This window comes from Pristis pectinata, chromosome 3 (genome assembly GCF_009764475.1).
Source record: "Pristis pectinata isolate sPriPec2 chromosome 3, sPriPec2.1.pri, whole genome shotgun sequence".
Lineage (NCBI taxonomy): Eukaryota > Metazoa > Chordata > Chondrichthyes > Rhinopristiformes > Pristidae > Pristis > Pristis pectinata.
Window position 1 is genome coordinate 6,279,619 of NC_067407.1, and position 23,548 is coordinate 6,303,166.

The 23,548-nt window shown below is 45.9% G+C and overlaps 1 protein-coding gene across 6 annotated transcripts in view; it reads right to left on the reverse strand.

The window, feature by feature from the left end:
- adgrl2a (adhesion G protein-coupled receptor L2a) overlaps positions 1 to 23,548 on the reverse strand; it is a 775,507-nt gene that overhangs the window by 431,708 nt on the left and 320,251 nt on the right. The window contains exon 1 of one of the 6 annotated variants that reach the window (XM_052010655.1): positions 4,637 to 5,015. The exons of 4 other annotated variants lie outside the window; for them this stretch is intronic. The gene's annotated coding sequence lies outside the window, so the exon portion shown is untranslated. Of the gene's footprint in view, positions 1 to 182; positions 285 to 4,636; positions 5,016 to 23,548 lie in introns of those variants that run through there. One more of the 6 variants, XM_052010656.1, reaches the window with a different exon arrangement.

Here is a 23,548-nt window from a genome sequence, read left to right on the forward strand (position 1 = left end):
CTTGCTGTGGGTTAGGGGGTGGGGAAATGTATACACAGGAAAAATTCTGTTGTTTCGTAAGACCCTCCAAATTGCCTGGTGAATTATTAATCATATTCTGCGATGTGCCAAGCTTCAAGACATGATTGAAGATTATTATTTCTGAACAATATGCTTCTACAAGTAAATTATAAATTTCTTACAGATTTACTGACGGACTGGCCCCGTGTGCCTATTAATCGACAGTTACTTCTGAGTTTCTCTCCGGAATAGTACAGGGACAGTGGAGCTCAACTGGACTCCGTTAAATCCCTTCTCCAACAACCCACACAGAGTTGCCTGCAAGATCAATGAACGGAAAAGTGGCGACTTAGTAGACCTCAGACCAGCAAAAGGGCAAAGAAAGAAGCAAAATTAGATTCACTGCGAGAGAAGGGGCAAAGCAAAGTCAATCCGAACATCAAGTTTGCAACGTTTGAGTAAACAACAGCAAGAAAATTTTTAGAATAAAGGAGATTCGATGAGTTCCAATTGATTACATTCCGTTCAAAAAATGGATCTAAATTATTTATAATTTGGAGTTTAAGCTTCCGAAAATATAAATATTTTCAGTCTGAAATCAGGTTCTCAAATCAAAAAGATTTTCCAAACAGTTACACTGCCAATGGCTCAGCATCATAAAAACTAATTTCCTTCACGTTTAAGCTCTCGTTCATCTTGTAATTCTTTTCCAACCCACTGGCAGTTTGCCCTTCTCTGAGGCACCAGGTCCACACAGTGTGGTGATAACCTGTGGGCTTCAAACACCTCCCCACCCCCCCCCACCCCTCCCCTACCTCTGCAATCAGCCGTCTTCTACTCCACCGACTGAAGTTGCACCCCAGACTGGCTTTCCAGCTTCCCGTCTCCGCTCTCTCTCTCCCTCTCGGCACCGCTTGACTACCCTGCCCAGCGTCCAGTGCCAAGGAGGCGGTCACCTTCCGCTCTCACTCTCTCTCTCCCCCTTCACCGCCACGCGCCTCACTCAGTCACGAAGCCCACACCCGCAGGCAGACAGCCGCTTCGTCGTCGACTGCGCGCCTCAGCCGCTGTGCTTAGACCCTTCTCCCACTTGGCAGCCGAATGCAAGGTGGTCAGAAGCAGGAACCACACCCCTTCCTTCCCTGCACCCCCTACCAACCCACTCACCCCACCCCCTCCCCACAGCTGAATTTCCTCGCCCTCGTCTACACACGCTGACTGTGGATCCTCTGCTGTTTAGCTGCGTGAAGATCAGCTAGGTCAGCTCTTCCGGAGAAGGGGTGGGACGTAAAGTGTTGCACAGCTCACTAAATTCACTGAGCCAGCATTGATTGCACCGTAAAGCAACAACTTGCATTTATATAGGGTCTTCAGCATCCCAAGGCACTGCACAGGAGGACAATCAGAAAAGCAAGCCATATAAGGCCATTTCCAGCACAAGGTAACCAACGGCTTAGTCGGTTTGAGGAGTGTCTCCGGCAGATGAGATACAGAGAAGGCAAAATTAAAAATAAAACAGGTGAGGAAAGGGGACATTGAGTAGCTGACAGAGTTAAGCAATTAAAAACAGAAGTTTTTTATGGACTAATAATGCGATACCTCTGCCTCGACAATTATCCCTTGGACATTTATGCAACAGATTGACAATAAAATGCTCCGTACCAATAATTAACATTCCTCTCGCTCCGGTTTAATAAATAAAAAACCCAAACGACAGCTAATAGGGAGTAGGTGGGGCATGACCTGGTGCTAAATAAATGCAGTAAACCTTCACTCCTTGACGTTACACCCATTCGAAGTCATCTCAAAATGCTCTCAGTTTGACCAGCCAAATTGCCAAGTAGGGTTTAAAATTGCAACTATAAAAAGGGAAAGTTGTTAAAATTGCAACCCCCTCCCAAAAAAAAGTGCGGGTTGAAATTCCAATCAGAATAGAGTGTGTTTTAAAACAGCAAGCAAGGAGAGCAAAATGGGGTTTGCTAAGGAGAAGGTAATCTGGTAAATTAAACAGGGAGGGGTGTAAAACGTAATTTAAAAACATAATTCCTTCCACCACAGTTGGCTGGTTCCTTTACTCGAAACATTAACAAAGGGAAAGGCCACAGAGAGGCAACTTCAGTGGTAAAAGTGAGCTTCACGGACCAAAGAGGAAAAGTTAGGTGAATTGTTTGGGACCAGCTGTCCATTCCAGTCAGAGGGGCTCCCAAGCCCACGGACAGAACAGGGCGGGTAACTTCGAGCTGCAACAGTCTTGCCGTCGGTCCCCACACCCACCCCAATCCCGGATTGAATTAGTGCGGAGGGCTCGGCTTTTATTGTGGCACCGCCGTGCGCCACAGCCGCCCGGTCAGCGTTGAACAGCCTGTGAGATTTTCACAATCGCAGGGACTCTATTTTTCCTTGATTTCTTTCTCCCTCACCAAATGCAAAAATGCCAATAAAATAAAGCAAGGGTCGCGTTAATAATGCGTTATTGCAATTCTAAATTAAACAATGCAATGGGACGTGATTATAAATTTCTTTAAATTTTGTTGAGCAATGTTAACGTGATTTTAAAAATATAAGTAGCTCAGCAACAGATGGAGCTCTGCGCAAACGGCGCGGATTAAAACCCGGTTCAAACTCTTCGCCTTGCAAGACGAGACCTCCATTCTGATGTGTGGAGAGCCGAGCAAACCAGGGGGTTTTGACAGTGAGCTTGCCGACCGGCTATCCAAACGCGGAGCACAACGTCGGGACGTGGGATCCCAACGATCCCGGGCGGCAGGGATAAGCAATGGGGAACGGGGATGAGGGGTCACCCGCCTCGCCATCGCTTGCTCGGGGAAGGTCAGAGGGTACAGTTTAGACTACTAATCACCAGGAAATAATGGTCTGGGGCTTGCGAAGGAGCTTGGTTTGCAAGTGAACACATTGTGCGTGTGTGTTTTTTTCGAAATAAACAGCTCACATAATTACTAAAAAGTGCAAAGTCCCACACGCCTGTCTATTGACAATCCTCCCCCACCAACCCCCCCCCCCCCCACACCTCTCTGTCTCTCCCTCCCTCTCCACCCCTGCCCAGCAAACAATGCCCTGTGGGTCTTCCGAATTCACAGCAAAACTACAGAGACACCAAACTGAAGTTTTCTCGCTCGCTCTCACTCTCAATTGAACCGACGCCGTGAAAAGCTTTGATATGTTAATTCATCTTCAAACAGTTCAGATTCCCGCACCCGTATTAATTCTGACAACTAGCTGGGGGTTGATGTAAAATAAGCAGCTCTTTATTTTTGTTATTGAGAATGGAGGGGGGGGGGGGTTGCTGTTGAACAAAAGCAGTGAATCACACAAGTATCAGACGCAGGCGAACAACAGGCGAATGATTCCAAAGAGCCGCTCCCTCTCTCTGAATACAGATTGGATCTATTAAATATATTTTAGGTAATGCAACATACAAGCCTTCAATCAAACCGTAAGGGTTTATATCATTCCTACGGGAAAAATCCGAGCGGGCACACTATATACCCACAGGATCAATGACTCAACTGGTACAAGGTTGAAAGAAATCCGGTTCACAAAGAGAGAATATGCCGACAACGCTGTGTTCTCGAAGAGATCTCCTACCTTTCAACCAGAGGAATTTTGAAGTAGGTTTTGTCTCAGTTTTTTTTTAAAGGAGGTGGAGAAGAGAGAAAGATTTGGAACAAGAACCAACTCCTTCTGACTAAATCTCCGGTGCCGGGCGGAGAAACTCAATTCAAACCTGTTCTTCCAAAATAACACAAGCGCCGGTGTGAGTGGAATGGGTAACGATGATGGCTATTAAATATATATATAGGAAGTAGTGATTTTTAATTAAATGTTTCTAGACTGATTTCTGGGAGAGCTGGCGAGCAGACGAAAGCTCTTGGCTTCCGTGTAATCGTTCAGTCACATCCAGGCTGAATCTGGAGAAATGTTCACATGGGCACACACACACACACACACACACACCACACACACACACACACACACACACAGAAGTTAGGGAGAGATGTTTGACACAAGCACAGCCGAACTAGATAGAGGAGATTTTTTTTCCCACTCCCAACACTCACCGAGAAACCGGCGGAGAGACGCAAACAAGAACACGCGCGCACATAAGTTGAGGAAAATTATTGCACACACACACATTGCAGAGAGAGGTGGCTTAAATTTAACACTAACACACACACACACACACACACACACACGCGTAATCCACGGACAGATGTCAATGCTAACACTAACACACACAGGTAATCTAGAGAGAAGGGATGTTAAGTTTAACACTAACACAAAATCTAAAGAGAGGCGGTTGACTTTAATACTAACACCTAGTGAATAAGACGATAAATTTAACATTAACGGAAAGGGGATATTAAGATAAACACAGTGTAGGGAGAGGAAATATTAAGTTTAATACTGACCCACACACACATAATCTAGGAGGGATATTAAGTTTAACACTAACACACACAATCGAGGGAGTGTTTAACATTCACAGACACAGACCACTCGCAAATACAGAAGTTGAACAGAGGTGTTGAAACTGTCGACATTCACAGAAATCACCCCAGTTCGCCCCTACATCCATTTCTACCCCCAGACTTTCTCTCCCCATCTCAGACCTTACCTTCCCAGCAGGTCAGAGAGCAGGGGGGCGCGCCGTGGATCGCGGGCTGGAGAGGAGGCGAGCCGGCTGGGAGAGAGCCCACGGCGGGTCGGCGACCGGCGTGAATCCGGCCGCTTCGGCGGCATGCTCCAGTCACCAAGCGTAATGGAAGGAGTTTTCCATCACCATCGTCTGAGGACTGTGCTTGGGGGATTCGCCTCTTTCTTTTAGTCCAAGCGGCTTGCAATACCTTAATGTTCATAGCTGGGGAACTGTGCAAAGTAATCTTGCACCGTGCACGTACACAGACAGAAAAAATAACCAAGCAGTTCAAAGATGAAATGCAATCTCTCCCTCTCTCTCTCCCGCTGTAGAATTAATTTGCATCTCCCAGGATAACAGCGCGATCCGGTTCACCCCCCTTTCCCGTTATTATTTCCCACCCCCCCCCCCCAAACCGTAGCCGACGCTCCTTCAGGAACCAGAGAACAGGCGTTCCACACTGCAGACACCGAGAGAAGACTAGATGAATGCAGGCCCCTTTTTGACGGGCTTGCCTGCCTGTTGGAAGGGGGAGGCGGAGGGGGCTGGTGAGAAGGGGGAGGGGAAGGGGGGGGTAGGGAGGAGGCAAATTCTGACACAGAGTCGGCTCCAGTCCTGAACTGGAGTTGCCAGATGTGGCACAGAGAGAGAGAGAGAGAGAGAGGTATATAAATCCAATGCCAAGAAAATAAAGACCCCAGGTCAAATTCTGTTGATCTGAGCTGGGGTTTGAGTGACGCCCGCTCTCTCTCTCTCTCTCTCTCTCTCTCTCACACACACACACACACACACACACACACACACACACACACACACACACACACACACACACACACACACACACACACAGGCACTGTCAAACACTGCACCGGTAGCCAGCGTGAATGGGGAAAGGGTGTCCGGCGCCTAGGCGGTTCCTGGCTCTTGTGGACAAGACGGGAACCGGGAACTTGGGTCAGCTCCCATTGCACAAGAGCGAGAAGGCGGCCACGGCCAACAGAACAGTCCGGAGGGTCTACAGAAATGATATTTCTTCAGTGGATTCCTTTGAAAAGAAGACAGAGGGGTCTCTCCTTAAATGAGAGCAGAGAGGCTTCACCCCAGAGTCCCAAAGCAATCTTTTTTTTTGCTCTGTCGGCCGGCATTACCAACAACAATGGCCCAGATTGTCTGGTCATTGAAGCGACGTTTTGCAATGCAGCCCATGGAATGAGTGACTACCTTCCAACGTGAGACTGAGAGACTCCAGAGGGAGTCCGCTGCCGCACAGAATGGTATAGAAGGGGAATAGGGGAGTCAAGGAAAATGGAAGGAGGGACAAGTAGATTTGGGCTGAATGGCTGTGCCGCAAATTCGTTGCCTTCAATGTAATCCTGAGTAATTTAAAAAAAGTCTTCTACCTTTCTGCACCCCTTGAGCTGGACAAATTAAACTTTCAAGAACCATTTCGCATTCTCTATCACACACCGTTCATGAACAACAACCTCACGTTTTTTTTTCCCAGCGCCGTTAACACGGCAAACATGTCAAAACGCCCTTCTCTGAAGTGCCATCAACGACGGCACCCAGCCACAAAGCTGGAGTAGGCCACTCGGCCCATTGAGACTGTGCTGTTATTCAATAAAACAACCAATGATTATAACTTCAACTCCACATCCCCGCCTGTCCCCAGTAAAACGTTTCACCCACTTGTTTATCTATGGAATTTGTTGCCACGGGCGGCTGTGGAGGCAAAGTCATTGGGTGTATGTAAGGCAGAGATTGATAGGTAGCTGAGTAACCAGGGCATCAAAGGTTATGGTGAGAAGGCGGGGGAGTGGGGCTAAATGAGAGAATGGATCAGCTCATGATAGAATGGCGGAGCAGACTCGATGGGCCGAATGGTCGACTTCTCCTTTGTCTTATGATCTAATGGTTTTATGGTCTTATCAAGAACCTACCTCTGCCTTAAAATATTTAACAATACGACTCCCATTGCCCTTCAAGAGAGTTCCAAATCTTCAGAGAAAGAAAATCCACGGTCCCTGCCTTAAACCACCCTTGTTTTTGAACAGTGATTTCCCCCCACAAGAGGGAACATTCCCCCCACGGCCACCCTTCCAGGACCGTCAAAAGGCAAAGAGTTTCTTTGGAGGGAATTCCTGAGCTCGGCAGGCGAAGGTGGAACCACCGCCGATTGAGTTCTGAGTTGATGGTTTAAAGTTGAGACAAGGCGATCGCAGCAACAACCGAGTTCACTCTTTGCAAAGGAGCAAGGGGTGTGTGCGGGAATTTAAAATTGATCACTTTGCTCTGAAGGGCTTTACAAAGAGTCTGGTTTACGCACAGCTTTATTATGGGTAATGACTGTCGGGGTAGGAGATCCCCCGCTGAACCCTCACTCTTCACAGTGGTAAAGAAAAGACCGTCTTGAGTCAATGAGCAAGAGCGGGAGCCAAGGAAAAGTTGGCAGACGTAAATAATCCGGCCCAGGTTTTTCATTTTAATTACCTACATAACCAGTCTCCCCGCTGTCCACCTCCCCACTCCCAGCCCTCTCTCCTGAGGGATACCAACATTTTTTTATTCGACCGTGGGTCCTCTCAAGTCAAGGGCTCGCTCACTGAACGAGCTGACCACTGCAGGGACCAATGACTCAGCCTGGGCTGTCGGAGACACCACTGGCCGGGTGTCGGGGACCCTCACCCTCTCTCCAATATAACTTTAAATCCCATATCCTTAGACCACAGATTGAGTCAGGAGGCAGAAAGAACATCCACTGCCCTTCGAGAGAGTCCTGAAAAGGCTACGCAATTATTTCGACGTCCCCTTTTCCTTCTCCTACTGCTCGGTAAAATTCCTCATCCAGTAGTTTTCTAGTTCTTTATGTTATAAATTCTCTTTTGCAAGCTACAACTGAAGCTCTTTCCGCCGTGTTCTCATCCACATCTCAACAACCTTATGTCTTTTATCGCTGGTCTTTATTTTTTTGTACTTTAACTCTCCAATTTCCCGCCAGATTTCAATTAAAACCCAGCACGCCAACGGTTATTTTTTCCACCCATTGAAACCAATTCTTGTCAAATTGACTTCTATTTAGTTTTTCCCAGAACCACACTTCACACCTCTCTCACCATCTCCCCTATCCCTCCCCAAAGCCTTGCCTTCTCCTGGAACCTTGCAACTTCTGACAATTCAAGATTTTTCATTTAACTCTTGATTTACCTTCTCTTTACCTTTGTTTCCGTCTTTTTCTGGTCTCTCGTACTCTGGACCTTTGCCATGGAAAACCAGCACAAGTGTGTAATCTAATCATGGGGTCCACAGATAATGGCTATAAACCACTCATCCTTCATCATTGCCATCAAGACCTTATCCAAATTTGATTAGATAAGAGTCTTCTGAGGCCACAGACATGGTCATCGAGGTAAAAGGTTGGTTCTGCTTTGAATCACGGAATATTGGAGGCTATTCAGCCCTTCTGTCTATGATTGACCTCCAGCATCTGCTTCCCCCTCCAATCTTAAACCTTCCAGATTGGACAATGTGGTGGTTTTCTCTGCACCGGTGAAGGCTGAGGGGAGAACTGATGGAAGTTTATAAAATTAAAAGAGGCACGGATAGAGTAGACAGCTGGTTTCTCCTTCCCAGGGTCGAAATGTCCAACACTACAGGGCATGCATTTAAGGTGAGAGGGGGAAAGTTCAAAGGGGATGTGCAAGGCAAGTTTTTTACACAGAGAGTGGTGGGTGCCTGGAATGTACTGCCAGGGGTGGTGGTGGAGGCAGATACAATAGAGGCATTTAACAGGCTCTTAGGTGGGCACATGGATGTGTAGGGAGTGGAGGGATATGGACCATGTGCAGGTAGAAGGGATTAGGAGTCATTAGTTTAATTAGTTCAGCACAACATTGTGGGCCGAAGGGCCTGTTCCTGTGCTGTACCTTATCTGTTTCTTTTTCACATCCTTCCTCCTTGGACTCTGTCTTTACCTCTCTTTGTCTTGGTGTAGCAGCCAGCATAATCAAAGACCCCACCCACCCGGGACATCCTCTTTTCTCTCCTCTTCCATCGGGTAGAAGATACAGGAGCCTGAGGGCACGTACCACCAGGCTCAAGGACAGCTTCTATCCCACTGTGATAAGACTATTGAATGGTTCCCTTATACGATGAGATGGACTCTGACCTCACGATCTACTTTGTTGTGACCTTGCACCTTATTGCACTGCACTTTCTCTGTAGCTGTGACACTTTACTCTGTACTGTTATTGTTTTTACCTGTACTACCTCAATGCACTCTGTACTAACTCAATGTAACTGCTCTGTGTAATGAATTGACCTGTACGATCGGTATGCAAGACAAGTTTTTCACTGTACCTCAGTACAAGTGACAATAATAAACCAATACCAATACCGATCAATATACTTATTTATTTGTAACTCTTGTTTTGTCTCGACCTTATTAACCACAAGATGAAACGTTCCACGTTCTATTGATAATATGTGCAGAAAGAAAACTTCTAATTCCCTCCCTTTTTTCCAGTGGGCAGGCGCGGTAGTGTAGCGGTCAGCATAACGTTTTACAGCGCCAGCGACCCGGGTTCCATTCCCGCCGCTGTCTGTAAGGAGTTTGTACGTTCTCCCTGTGTGTCTGCGTGGGTTTCCTCCGGGTGCTCCGGTTTCCTCCCACATTCCAAAGACGTACGGGTTGGGAAGTTGTGAGCATGCTATGTCGGCACCGGAAGCGTGGCGACACTTGCGGGCTGCCCCCAGAACACACATCGCAAAAGATGTATTTCACTGTGTGTTTCGATGTACATGTGACTAATAAAGATATCTTATCTTAATAATCCAATTATCTTCCCTGATTTACCAGCTAGATGAAATATCCCTTAACAAGTTATCCTCTTGAAATCTTGGATATTTTAAACACCTCATAATTTCCAACATTCGGCGGAGAATCCTCCAGTTGATCAAGGCTTTCTTTCACTTCAACCACCCACCCTTCATCTTCTTCAGATGTCCCTTAAAATAGAGGATGACTTACTTCCAACGTGGTGTTGTGGGATCTGAGGTGACCGATGGAGCCACTGTGGGAGGCATAGACTCTTCCACAGATGGGGCAGGAGGCAAATTGGTATTGGTATTGGTTTGGTATTGATATTGGTTTATCAATACAGTGATACTGTGAAAAACTTTGCTTGCATGCCATCCAGGCAGATCATGCCGTACATTGAAGTAGTAAACAGAAACAGAATGCAGAATATAGTGTTGAATCTATGGAGAAAGTGCAGTGCAAGTAGCCAGATAAAGTGCAAGGGCCATGAGAGATAGATTGGGAGATCAAGAATTAATCCCATCATTTAAATAATGGGGCGGGCATGCGGGTAACTTCTGGTGTGATATGCTCCTTCCATTGCTTACACGGGGCTTCTGAGTGCTCAGGGGACATGGACCAACATCATCCCAAAAGCTCTTCCTCCACTCTGAGAAGTCATGGTCAAGAGGTTCCCAAGAGTCGATGTGAATGTACAATTCCACAATGAAGTTCTGGGCACATCCTTGAATCTTTATCTCCATCTGCCTGGAAATCTCCTCCCAGGGCAGAATAGAGTGTCTGTTTTGGGAGTCTCGTGTCAGGAGACAGAACAACATGATCAGCCCAGCAGTGTCAACTGAGGGTAACTGGGGCCTTATTCCTCCAACAAATCTTCCCCATAGCGTACATATTCTTCCAGAGGAAAAAGAAAACAAGCTGCTGGAGGAACTCAGAGGGTCAGGCAGCATCTGTGGAGGGAAATGAAAAGTCAACATCTCAGGTAGAGACCCTTCACCTGAATTCAACCTGAAACATCAGCTGTAAATTCCCCGACACAGATGCCGTCTGACCTGCCAAGTTCCTCCAGCATTGTGTTTTTTGCTCCAGATTCTAGCATTTAGCATCTCTTGTGTCTCCATAAACATCCAGACCTACAAGCAATGCTCCATCACCAAACGACCTTATGCAGATTTAGCTATACGTCCCATCATATGTGTTAAAATTGGCAAGAGGTTTGAAGACCAATATTGGTATTGGTTTATTATCATCACTTGTACCAAGATACAGTGAAAAACTTGTCTTACACACCATTCATACAGATCAATTCATATCACAGTGCATTGAGATAGTACAGGGTAAAAGATAAGATATCTTTATTAGTCACATGTACATCAAAACACACAGTGAAATGCATCTTTTGCGTAGCGTTCTGGGGCAGCCCGCAAGTGTCGCCACGCTTCCGGCGCCAACATAGTATTCCCAAAACTTCCTAACCCGTACGTCTTTTGGAATGTGGGAGGAAACCAGAGCACCTGGAGGAAACCCACATAGACATGGGGAGAACGTACAAACTCCTTACAGACAGTGGCCGAAATTGAACCCAGGATAACAGAATACAGAGTAAAGTGTCACAGCTACAGGGAAGTGCTTTGCAGTAGACAATAAAGTGCAAGGTCAATTGTCAGGTCAAGTGTCCACAGGTAGCTGGCATACCTCACTCAAACCTTGCACTAGAACCAACAATATGCTGTATGATATCATGTGATAAAACCTTATGAGGATAGGTTGAGCGAGCTAGGGCTATTCTCTTTAGAGAGGAGGAGGATGAGAGGTAACTTGATAGAGGTGGACAAGATGATAAAAGGCATAGATCATGTGAACAGTCAGAAACTTTTTCCCAGGGCGACAATGGCTAACATGAGGGGACATAATTTTAAGGTGTTTGGAGAAAGGTATAAGGGGGATGTCAGGGGTAAGTTTTTTACACAGAGAGTGGTGGGTGCGTGGAACGCACTGCCGGCAGAGGTTGTGGGGGCAGATACATTAGGGATATTTCAGAGACTCTTAGATAGACACATGAATGATGGAGAAATGGGGGCTATGTGGGAGGGAAGGGTTAGATAGATATTAGAGCAGGGCAAAATGACGGCACAACATTGTAGGCCGAAGGGCCTGTACTGTGCTGTAGTGTTCTATGTTCTATGTAACCACCCCTCCCCCTCCCCACCAAAGGGTCCCTTGAATAATGTTCCTGAATTTACCTTTCAGAGTATGCATTAATTTTTGGCACATACGTTTACTCTGAGCAGGTTTGCTGATGTTCATAATGCCACTTAGAAACCAAACAGAAATGGAAGCAATTCACATAATTAATGACTTGAAACAAAAATGCACAACAGAAAGTAGAGCATGTGACCAAAACTAGCAAAAACAGACAGTTTTGTTCGCCCTGTTACAGGAAAGACGTGGTTAACGGGAAAGAGCGCAGAAAAGATTTACGAGGATGTTGCCAGAACTTGAGGGCCTGAGTTATAGGGAGAGGTTGGCCAGGCTGGGTCTTTATTCTTTGGAACGTAGGAGAACGAGGGGCGACCTTATGGAAGTGTTTAAAATTATGAGGGGCAGAGATAAGGTGGATGGTAACAGCCTTTTCCCCAGGGTAGGGGAGTCCAAAACTAGGGAGCATCGGTTTAGGGTGAGAGGGGAAAGATTTAAAAGGGACAACTTTTTCACGCAGAGGGTGGTGAGTGTATGGGACGAGCTGCCAGAGGGCGTGGTAGGGGCAGGTACAATAGTTTCATTTAAGAGGCACTTGGATAGGTACCTGGAGGGACGGGGCTTGGAGGGATATGGGCCCAGCGCAGGAAATTGGGACTAGCTGGGTGGGCACCGTGGTCAGCATGGACTGGTTGGGCCGAAGGGCCTGTATCTGAGCTGTATTGCTCTATGACTCTATGACTCTGTGACTCAGACAATTGAAAGCAAAAGTAAGTGAGAGAGGTTTGATGACAACACAGTAAAAACAGCGAATGCTGGAAACGCTCACCAGCTCAGGCCGCTTCTGTGGGAATGGGAACAGTCAATGTTTCAGGCTGAAGACCCTTTGTCAGAACTGGGAAGGAGACAAAAGAAGCTACAGGGAGGGTTGGGAGGGGGATGTCTCGGATAAGGTAACACCGGGGTGACCACGGGAATAAGCTGTGAACAAGGTTATCTGGTCAAACAGTGAATGGGAGAATCAGAGAGAGAGAACATCGACAAAGGAATGTAGCAGTTGCAAAATGCAGAGCAGGAAGACATGCCCGACAGATGGCGATCTCTCCCTCCCTCCCTCTCTCACTCTCTCCCTCCCTCTTTCTCCCTCTCTCACTCCCTCCCTCCCTTTCTCTCCCTCCCTCTCTCCCTCTCCCTCCCTCGCTCTCTCCCTCTCTTCCTCCTTCTCTCCCTCCCTCCCGCTCTCTCCCTCCCCTCTCTCTCCCTCCCTCCTCCCTCCCTCCATCTCTCCCTCCCTCCCTCCTTCTCTCCCCTCTCTCTCTCTCCCTCCCTCACTCTCCCTCCTTCTCTCCCTCGCCCTCTCTCTCTCCCTCCCTCTCTCTCCCTTCCTCTGTCCTTCTCTCCCTCCCTCCCTCTCTCTCTCCTTCTCTCTTCCTCCCTCCCTCTCTCCCTCCCTCCTTTTCTCTCTCTCTCCCTCCCTCCCTCTCTGCAAAGCTCTTGTCATCTCCTCTTTGTCTCCCTGCCTCTCCACTGTCAACAGGTCTGCCATAAAGTGCAACGTAAGAGGTTATGGAACAAAATGAGAGAACGCTGGCTGAGGGTGAGGATAATGCTGTGGACTGAGGACTGGTTAACAGGCAGAAGACAGAAAGTAGGAATAAACAGGTTATTTTCTGTCTACACTTCTCGCTGCGTCAGTAAAGCAGCCAGCATAGTCAAAGACCCCACCCAACCCGGACATTCTCTCTTTCTCAACTCTCCCATCGGGCAGAAGATACAAAAGCCTGAAAGCACGTACCACCAGGCTCAGGGACAGCTTCTATCCCGCTGTTTTCAGACTACTAAACTGTTCCCTAGTAGGATAAGATGGACTCCTGACCTCACAATCCACCTCATCATGGCCTTACACCTTATTGACTGCCTGCACTGCACTTTCTCTGTAACTGTAACACTTTATTCTGCATTCTGTTATTGTTTTACCTTGCACTACCTCAATGCACTGTGTAATGAATTGATCTGTATGGACAGTATGCAAGACAGGTTTTTCACTGTACCTCGGTACAAGTGACAATAATAAACCAATTCCAATTGTCAGGTGGGTGATCTGTGATGAGTGGATTGGTGCTGGGTGGTTCCAGCTGCTTACGATCTACATCAATGATCTGGGTGAGGGAACCAGGTACTGTATATCCAGTTGATGATGCAAAACTGGGTGGCAGTGTAGGTTGTGATAAAGATGCAGAGAGGCTTCAGGGGGATATAAACAGGCTATGTAAATAGATGAGGGCAATTACAATTGTTGGTTGTATAATTGCTCTTTCCAATCTATCATTCTGGAAGAGGACAGTCAGTCCATACTCTATTTCAATGACTATTCTTTCTTGGGACATGGGTCAGCACGTCCTGGGGATTCATCGGTCTTCTGTCCCATCCATTTCTCTGAGTACTATTTTTTAACTAGTACTCATTTCTTTCTGCTCCTCACATACACTCGACCCTGATGTTCTCCAACATTTCCTGAGGGTTTTCTGCAACTTCTTCTGTGAAGAGTGACACAAGGTATTTGTTTATTGTTCGTCCATTGCATTAATCCCCTCTATAATTTCACCTGTCGCGGTCTACAAGGGACCCACATTAATTTCACAATCTGATATGCACAGAAGCTCACAATCTCCTTCTGTAGTTAGTTGCTGCAACATTTAGACAATCACCATGCCAGTAATAGAGTTGTACAGCATAGAAAGAGGCCCTTCAGCCCACCGTGTCTATGCCAACTATCATGCCTCTCTATACTAATCCCACTTGCCTGCATTAATTCCATTGTCCTTTAAGTCCCGTTCATCTTAAGTACCTGTTCAGCTACCTCTTAGATGTTGTTATGTTCCTGCCTCCACCATCTCCTCTGGCCACTCATTCCAGACACCAACGGCCCTTTGTGTGAAAAAAATTACCCTTTAGATCCCCTTTAAAGCTCCCCCCTCTCTCCTTAAACCTATGCCCTCTAGTTATATACAGTACATGCCTACCATGGAAAACAAGATACCGGCTATCTATCCGATCCATGCTTCCCCTGATTTTATGTATCTCTCTCATAGAATCATAGAACATAGAACAGTGCAGCACAATACAGGCCCTTCAGCCCACCACGTTGTGCCGACCTTTAAACCTCGCCTGAGACTATCTAAACCCCTTCCTCCTACATATCCCTCTATTTTAAATTCCTCCATATGCCTATCTAGCAATCTCTTGAATTTGGACCAATGTACCTGCCTCCACCACCGCCCCAGTCAGCGCATTACATGCACCACCGCTCTCTGAGTAAAACAAAAACTTCCTCTGAAATCTCCTTTGAAATTCCCAGCCATTGCTGTAAAGCCATGCCCTCTTGTCTTGAGCATTGTTGCCCCGGAAAGAGGCGCCGGGTGTCTACTCTATCTATTCCTCTTAATATTTTGTAGACCTCTATCGTGTCTCCTCTCATCCTCCTTCTCTCCAAAGATGAGAGAAAGATATCACTTCTCAGCCTCCTTCGCTCCAGGGAAAACAGACCCAGCCCATCCAATCCTGACAACTCAAGCTCGCCAATCCAGGCAACATCCTTGTGAATCCTCCCTACACCCTCTCTACGTTCCTGTGGTTTCTTAAGGCTCTTGTTTGATCACTCTTACAGAACACAGAACACAGTCACTCTTAATTAAACTTTCCCTTTTCTTATCCGTCTTCCTTTGCAAAAGTGTGGAATTTTCCCAATCCTTGGGCCTACTATGCTTTTTGACAATATTTTAAATCTTTTCCTTTGATCTAATACCTTCTTCACCTTCTTTTTGTTAGCCTTGTACAAATCCAGTTTGTGTGTTTCTGCTTAAGGGAATATTTCTGTAAACTATGTATTAAGCCATTGTTGATTTACTATCATGCTTTAAATGTAGTTTCCCAATCTACCACAGCTTCATGCCTTCAAATTGTGCACTGTTTTGGATTTTAAGATCCAGCTTTCGCATTGAACTAAACTAATCTTCATCTTTATATAAAAATTCTATCATATTATTATTACTCTTTCCAAAGCTCCGTCCTTCACCAACGGATTATAAATCAACTCTTTTTCATTCCACAGTACAGTACGAGGTCCAAAATAACCTGTTCCTTTGTTGCTTTAGTAACACATTGATCTAGAAAACCATCTCTTCTTCACTCCTTGAATTGGCCTTCCACAGAATTACTGCTTGTTTTTTTTTCCTATTCCTCTAGCTTCCTTAACTCGATGGGATAGCTGTTTTACCTTACAAGACAGTAATCTAACCAAGTGGAAAGTCTTTTAGTTGTTAAAAAGCATCTCGATTTTTATTAATGTGTTCAATATCGGGCTCTTCCAAGTGAAAATAGGCTACATTTGAGCTAACGTGTGGTATTCCATTAAAAGACTTCTGTAAGTTCACATAGAGTCATACAGCAGGGAAACAGACCCTTCAGCCCAACTTATTCATGTCGGCCAAGATGTCCATTAAGCTAGTCCCATTCGCCCACATTTGACCCATATCCCTCTAAACCTTTCCATCTGTGTACCTGTCCAAATGCCTTTTAAATGTTGTTATTGTACCTGGCTCAACCACTTCCTCTGGCAGCTCATTCCAAATACACACCACCCTCTGGGTGAGGAAGTTAACCTCATCCCTTTTAAATCTTTCCCCTCTCACCTCAAACTTATGCCCTCTAATTTTTGATTCCCTTTTCTTAGGAAAAAGACTGTGTGCATTCACCCTGTCTATGCCCCTCATGATTTTATGCACCTCTCAGTCTCCTCCACGCCAATGAATAAAGTCCTAGCCTGCCCAACCTCCCCCTACAACTCAGCATAACTCCCTATAAGTCCTGGCAGCGGTCTCATAAATCTTCTTTGCACTCTTTCCAGCTTAATGGACATCCATCGAAATTTCCTCAAAAAAAACTAAACCTAACCCTTTCTTCAAAACAAAAATGCATATTGTCCTTTACACATCCATGTGTTGACTATTCCTGATTGATCGATGCCATCCCGAGCATTTGCCCAGTTCCATCCAGCAGAAGACCATAAGATATAGGAGCAGAATTAAGCCATTCGGCCCGTCGAGTTTGCTCCGCCATTCGAATCATGGCTGAATTATTTTTGTTCTTCTCAACCCCGTTCTTCCGCCTTCTCCCCATAACCCTTCACCCCTCAACCAATCAAGAAACAATCAATCTCTGCCTTAGTACACCCAATGACTTGGCCTCCACAGCCCTCCGTGGCAATGAATTCCACAGATTCACCGCCCTCCGGCTGAAGAAATTCCTCCTCATCTCAGTTCCTTTATTCTGAGGCTTTGCCCTCTGGTCCTAGACTCTCCCAGTGATGGAAACATCCTCTCCGCGTCCACTCTATCCAGGTCTTTCAGTATTCAATTGCATTATACACCTAGCTGGTCAAGTGGTCAACAGTCTCCCACTACATTTGCTTTCCCATTCCGAAATCTCCTGAGGGGTGGGAAAGGTAATGCTTTCTATTTCCAAAGGCCTTGGGAAAATAATATTTAGCCACTGTGGTATTTCCCTTTCTGCATACTTTCGATACACAGGTCCCGCATTCTGTAGCTTTCTATATTTAGTCCTTTTCTTCTCGATCGAAATATCAGGCCTGGCTTTGCCCAGGGAGGTGGTGACACTTCAAAGTGACTAGATCGGGATGATGTCAAGGGTAGGTTTAGAGTGCCTCAGTCACAGTTACTCATGAAGACCAAATAGGCTGAGAAAATAGGAAGGAGAAAGAAATCACTGCTTTCTCAACATAAGCATGTATTATTCTCTCTGTACTTTTCAAGATGCTCAGTAAATTAATAACATGCTGCAAATGGTAATCTTATTTCACCCTAACCTTAGCTCCCTAAGTATCTAACAGTCCTCTTCAACACAAGGAGGCCTGGTCCATGCCAGAGCCTTGGAGACAAAGGTACAAGATGGCAGCACACATGAGATGCTGGAGGAACTCAGCAGGTCAGGCAGCGTCTGTGGAGGGAAATGAACAGTCGACGTTCGGGGCCAAGACCCTTCATCAGGACTGGAAAGGAAGAGGGCAGAAGCTGGAATAAAAGGGTGGGGAAGAGGAGGAGGGGGAAGAGCACGAGCTGGTGAGTGATAGGAGAGTCCAGGTGAAGGGGGGAAGGAACTCAACTGGTCAGGCAGCATCTGTGGGGGAAATGAACAGTCAACGTTTCAGGCTCTCGAGATTGGGAGACCCTTGGGGGAAAAGATCAGGCAACCATTGAGTCAAAGGATTGTTCGCTATAGAAGGAGGTCGTACGACCTGTTGAACCAGTGCTGGTTCCTCATAGAGCAATCCCGTTTTGTCTCATCTTTCTTGCTTCCCCTGCAAGCTATCTTCTTTCCAGAGCACATCCAATTTAGAACATAGAACGTAGAACAGTACAGCACAATACAGGCCCTTCGGCCCACAATGTTGTGCCGTCCTTTAAACTTCGCCTAAGACTACCTGACCCCTTCCTCCCACGTATCCCTCTATTTTAAATTCCTCCATATGCTTATCTAGTAATCTCTTGAATTTGACCAATGGACCTGCCTCCACCACCACCCCAGGCAGCGCATTCCATGCCCCAACCACTCTCCGGGTAAGAAACCTTCCACTGATATCTCCCTTGAACTTACAACCCATTACCTTAAAGCCAAGCCCTCTTGCCCTGGGAAAGAGGCGCTGGCTGTCGACTCTATCTGTTCTTCGTAATATTTTGAAACATCCATCATGTCTCCTCTCATCCTCCTTCTCTCCAAAGAGTAAAGCCCTAGCTCCCTTAGTCTCTCCTCATAATGGATACTCTCTAAACCAGGCAGCATCCTAGTAAATCTCCTCTGCACCCTTTCTTCTGAAGGCCACGAATGACTGTTCCCACCACCCCAGAGTACCAGGCCATAACTGTTCTCTGATACCCTTTGTATATTTTGCCTATAATTCTAAGCCTGCATCTCCTGGTCATTTGACCACCCACTGTTGAGGGGGGTGAGGCGGTGCATCAAGTAGAGGCACTGCCACACAGCTCCAGAGACCCACACATTCAATCCTGACCTCCGGTGCTGTCTGTGTGGAGCTTGCATGTTCTCCCTGTGACTGCGTGGGTTTCCCCCAGGGTGGTCCGGTTTCCTCCTGCATTCCCAACAACATGCAGGCCGGTAGATTCATCGGCCGCAGCAAATTGCCCCGAGTGTGTAGGTGAATGGTAGGATCTGGGGAGAGCTGACGGGAATGTGGGGTGAATAGGACTTGGGTAGCATTAGTGTAAGAAATGGATGCTTCGTGGCTAGCACAGACTCAGTGGGCCAAAGGGCCTGTTTACGTGCTGTATCTCTGTTTGAATCTAATGAGAACAGCTTCCCTCTACCTCCCCGATCTAAACCCATCATGATCTTATCCAGAACATAGAACAGAGAACAGTACAGCACAGAATAGGCCCTTCAGCCCACAATGTTGTGCCGACATAGCTATTCCCTCCTACCTACAGAATGCCCATATCCCTCTATTTTCCTCTCATTCATGAGCCCATCCAAGCCCCTCTTAAGAGCCCCCAATGAATTTGCCTCCACCACCCTATCAGGCAACGCATTCCAGGCATCCACCACTCTCTCAGTAAAAAACTTATCCCTCACGTCTCTTCTGAACCAACCATCTCTCACCTTACTGGTATTGGATCGCTGAATAATGGGAAAAAGATATTGCTTGACCACCCTATCTATGCCCCTCATAATTTTATACACTTCCAACAGATCACCCCTCAGCCTCGGCCGCTCCAGAGAAAAGAGCCCAAGTTTGTCCAGCCTCTCCTGATAGCACATGCCCTCTAATCCAGGCAGCCTCCTGGTAAACCTCCTCTACACCCTCTCTAAAGCCTCGACATCCTTCCTATAGTGAGGTGACCAGAATTGCACGCAAAACTCTAAAATGTGGCCGAACCAGAGTTCTATAGAGATGCATCATGACTTCTTGACTCCTGTACTCAATACCTCGATTAATGAATGCAAGCATTCCATAAGCCTTCTTAACCACCCTGTCTACCTGTGTAGCCACTTTCAATGAGCCAATGACTTGCACCCCTTTGCCTACCTTTGTCAAATCTCCTCTCAACCTTCAAAAGGCAAGTTTGCTCTCAAAAGGCAAGTTTATTACACAGAGAATAATGTGCTACCAGGGAGAGTGGTGAAAACAGATCTGATAGCAATGTTTAAGAGGTATTTGGACAGGCATGTGAACAGGCAGGGAATGGTGGAATATGGATCATGTGCAGGCAGATGTGTAGTTTAAATTGGTATCATGATCGGCACAGACATCGTGGGCCGAAGGGCCTGTTCCTGTGCTGTATTGTCCTATGTTCTATGTTCATATTGTTGCTGGTTCATCCCTCTATCTAACGAATTAATTCAGGTACCTGCAGATATTCTTTTAAGTCATCGCTTGTCCTGTTTTGACCAAAGACTAAGCATCAAAAGAAAATATACACCTGCCAGAAGTATCTGCTTTCTCAAGAGTAGGTTCTGCCACTGAAAAATGGAGCAGTAACCAGAAGCCAAGGGATCAATCATTACATTCAGATCATAATTTGCTCAAGTGCTGTGTTTTCACCAGGAAAGCAGCTGGTGGAAAGTTACTGGAATCAGTAGCTCCAGCCTCATTTGAAGAGGGAAAGAACATCTAACAAAAAACTTCAGATTGTAGAAATCGAAAATAACAACATAAAATTCTGGAAGCACTCAGCAGGTCAGGCAGCATCTGTGGAAAGAGAAACAGAGCGAATGTTTCAATTGAAGGTGTCTTATCAGAGCCGGTCTGATGACAGGTCGCAGTCCTGAAACATTAACCCTGTTTCTCTTTCTATAGATGCTGCCTGACCTGCTGAGTGTTTCCAGCATTTCTTATTATTTATTTCGGCTAAAGAGGACACTATTACTGACACAAACTACTATTTTGTTTTAAGTTATTCATTCACAGGATCTGAGTATCACTGTTAATCCCAGCACTGATCACTTACCACTTATTACCATCTGAGGTGGTTAGCTGAACCATTTCAGAAAGCATTAATGATAATGCTGTTGATCTGAAGACACACATTGATCAGACCAGGAAAGGACAGGAACTATCCTTGCTAAAAATACATTGGTGAACCAGACAGGTCTTTACAACAATTCAATGGTATCACAATCACCATCACAAACACTGGATTCTACATGTCGACACAACATCGTGGGCCAAAGGGCCTGTACTGTGCTGTAATGTTCGATGTTCTAAATCCAGATTCATTCAGTTCATTTACAAATAAGATAAAATGGACTCTTGACCTCACAATCTACCTCGTTATGGCTTTGTACCTGATTGTCAGTTTGCACTGCACTTTCTCTGTAACTGTAACACTTTACTCTACATTCTGTAATTGCTTTTACCTTGTACTACCTCAATGCACTGATGTAATGAATTGATCTGTATGGATGGCATTCAAAACAAAGTGTTTCACTGTGCCTCGGTACATGTGACAATAATAAATGAATTTACTAATTTCTGAATCAGAATCAGGTTTATTATCACTGTCTTATATGATGTGAAACTTGTTGTTTTGCGGCAACAGTACAGTGCAAAGACATAAAAAAAAGTATAAATTACAAAATAAATAAATAGGGCAAAAAGAAAGGAACAATGAGGTAGTGTTCACGGACCGTTCAGAAATCTGATGGCGGAGGGGAAGAAGCTGTTCCTGAATCATTGAGTGTGGGTCTTCAGGCTCCTGTACCTCCTCCCCGATGGTAGTAACGAGAAGAGGGCATGTCCCGGATAGTGAGGGTCCTTAGTGATGGACACCGCCTTCTTGAGGGACCATCTCTTGAAGGTGTCCTCAATGGTGGAGAGGGCTGTGCCCGTGATGGAGCAATTTACTCATTTTAAATTTCCCAAATGCCTTCATGGGGTTTGAACTCATTTCTTCTGATCAATCGCCCAGCCCCCTGAGTACTATTCCAGTGCCAGATCACATGCAGGACATTTTAAGTGATGATTGCCAGATATCTTGATAACCAATGCCTGTAGCTCCTTCAAGCTCCCAAACTGTTCACAATAGGCAGATAAGTAGGCATTGATGGAAATGGTTCTACTGCAGGCAAAAGGGATCGGTGTAGCTGGGCAAAAGGGTCAGAATGGACATGGTGGTCTGAAGAGCCTGTTTCTGTGCTGTATAAATCTGTAATTCAATGAATTGTGACTCTACAACACTCTGACACTATAACTTCATCCAGTCTACTGTCTAATTCAGGCCAGTGAGTAATAAGAGCCTAATCTCTGTAAAACATATGTTACATCAGAAATAACTATATGATTTTTTCATAGGTCTTTGATCATATAATTTAGAGACAGCTTCCTAATAACATACATCAGATAATATACCAATTAGCTGACCAGTTGGAGGCAGTCTGACCTCGCCAGTGAGGCTGACTGCTCCAGTTTCTAATCACGTTTCTTATTTTGCCACACAAATGCCAGTCAATGACCGGATTCAACAAATGAGAGTCTAATCACTTCCACCTGAGATTCAATGGGCACTCTAGTTGTCAGGTGTACCCACTATCAACATTCTGGGGCTCACACTGAACACAGACTACAGGATACAGCACACATACACTGTCACTTCAAGAGCAGGTCAACAGCAGCGAAGAACTTACTCCATTTCACCCGAAAGCCTTTCCGCTGTCTGCAAAGGTCCAAGTCAGGAGTTTCATGGAAAACTCACCATTACGGGAGAATAAGTCAGTCCCAGCAACTCTCAAGAAGCTCGGTTCCGACAGCTCCCTATCCTCCACTTTAAATATACTCCCTCCAGCACCAATGTACCCGCACTGCTATGTCTACCCTAAACCATCAACAAGTCATGGTTCCTTCAGCAATGGTTCCAGGACTTGTGTTCGACACTGTTCCAAAGCTGAGGGCAGCAGACACAAGCTCCCCTGCAAGTCAAAAAATATCCTCACTAGGAAGTGTATAACCAATCTTTATCATTGTGGCATTTAAGTCCAAGAACATCTTACTCTGGAGTAAAATGACAGCACCTTCCCCATTGGGAAACACATAAAGGTAACGGCATGAAAGGACGACATTAAGCAAATCGATATAGTGCAGGTCCATTCAGGAGTGAGCAAAAAAATTGTATCAGTGTCTCACTGGGACCTGATTCTTTTCCATTGTCTTCTGTATTTCTCTGAATTTCACTGGACACTGACTCTCTCCCTGCGATTCACTGGACTGTCTTTTTGACATCCTGCCCTCTTCCCCCCCTCCCTTTCTCTCTCTCTCTCTCTCTGACTTTCTTTCTCTCCCTCTGTGATTCACTGGACTCTTTTCCCCTTACTGACCTCTCTAAACTCTTTCTGACTCACTCTCTCTGTGATTGACACTGACCCTCTCTCTCTCTCCCTCCTCTCTCTCTGTGATTCACTGAGACTGACTCTCTCTCTCTCTTTCTCTCTCTCTCTCTGTGATTGACACTGACCCACTCTCTCTCCCTCTGTCTCTCTCTTTCTATTTCTCTCTGATTCACTGACACTGACTCTCTCTCTCTCCCTCTCTGTGATTCATTGGACACTGACAGTTTCTCTTTCTCTCTCTCCCTCACTATATCACTGAGCACTGGGTATCTGACTCAAAGACACAGTGAGTGCTTTATCCATTGTGATATATAGCAGTGATCTGCCATGAAGTCAGTTCACACCTTGACATCATGTTTACATTCAAACTCTGTTAGGTCAGCAATGCTCGTTATAGAGTGCAACCAGTATGTTTCAACCACCTTCAAGGGAGGCTCTGAAACATTGACTTGATGCTGCAT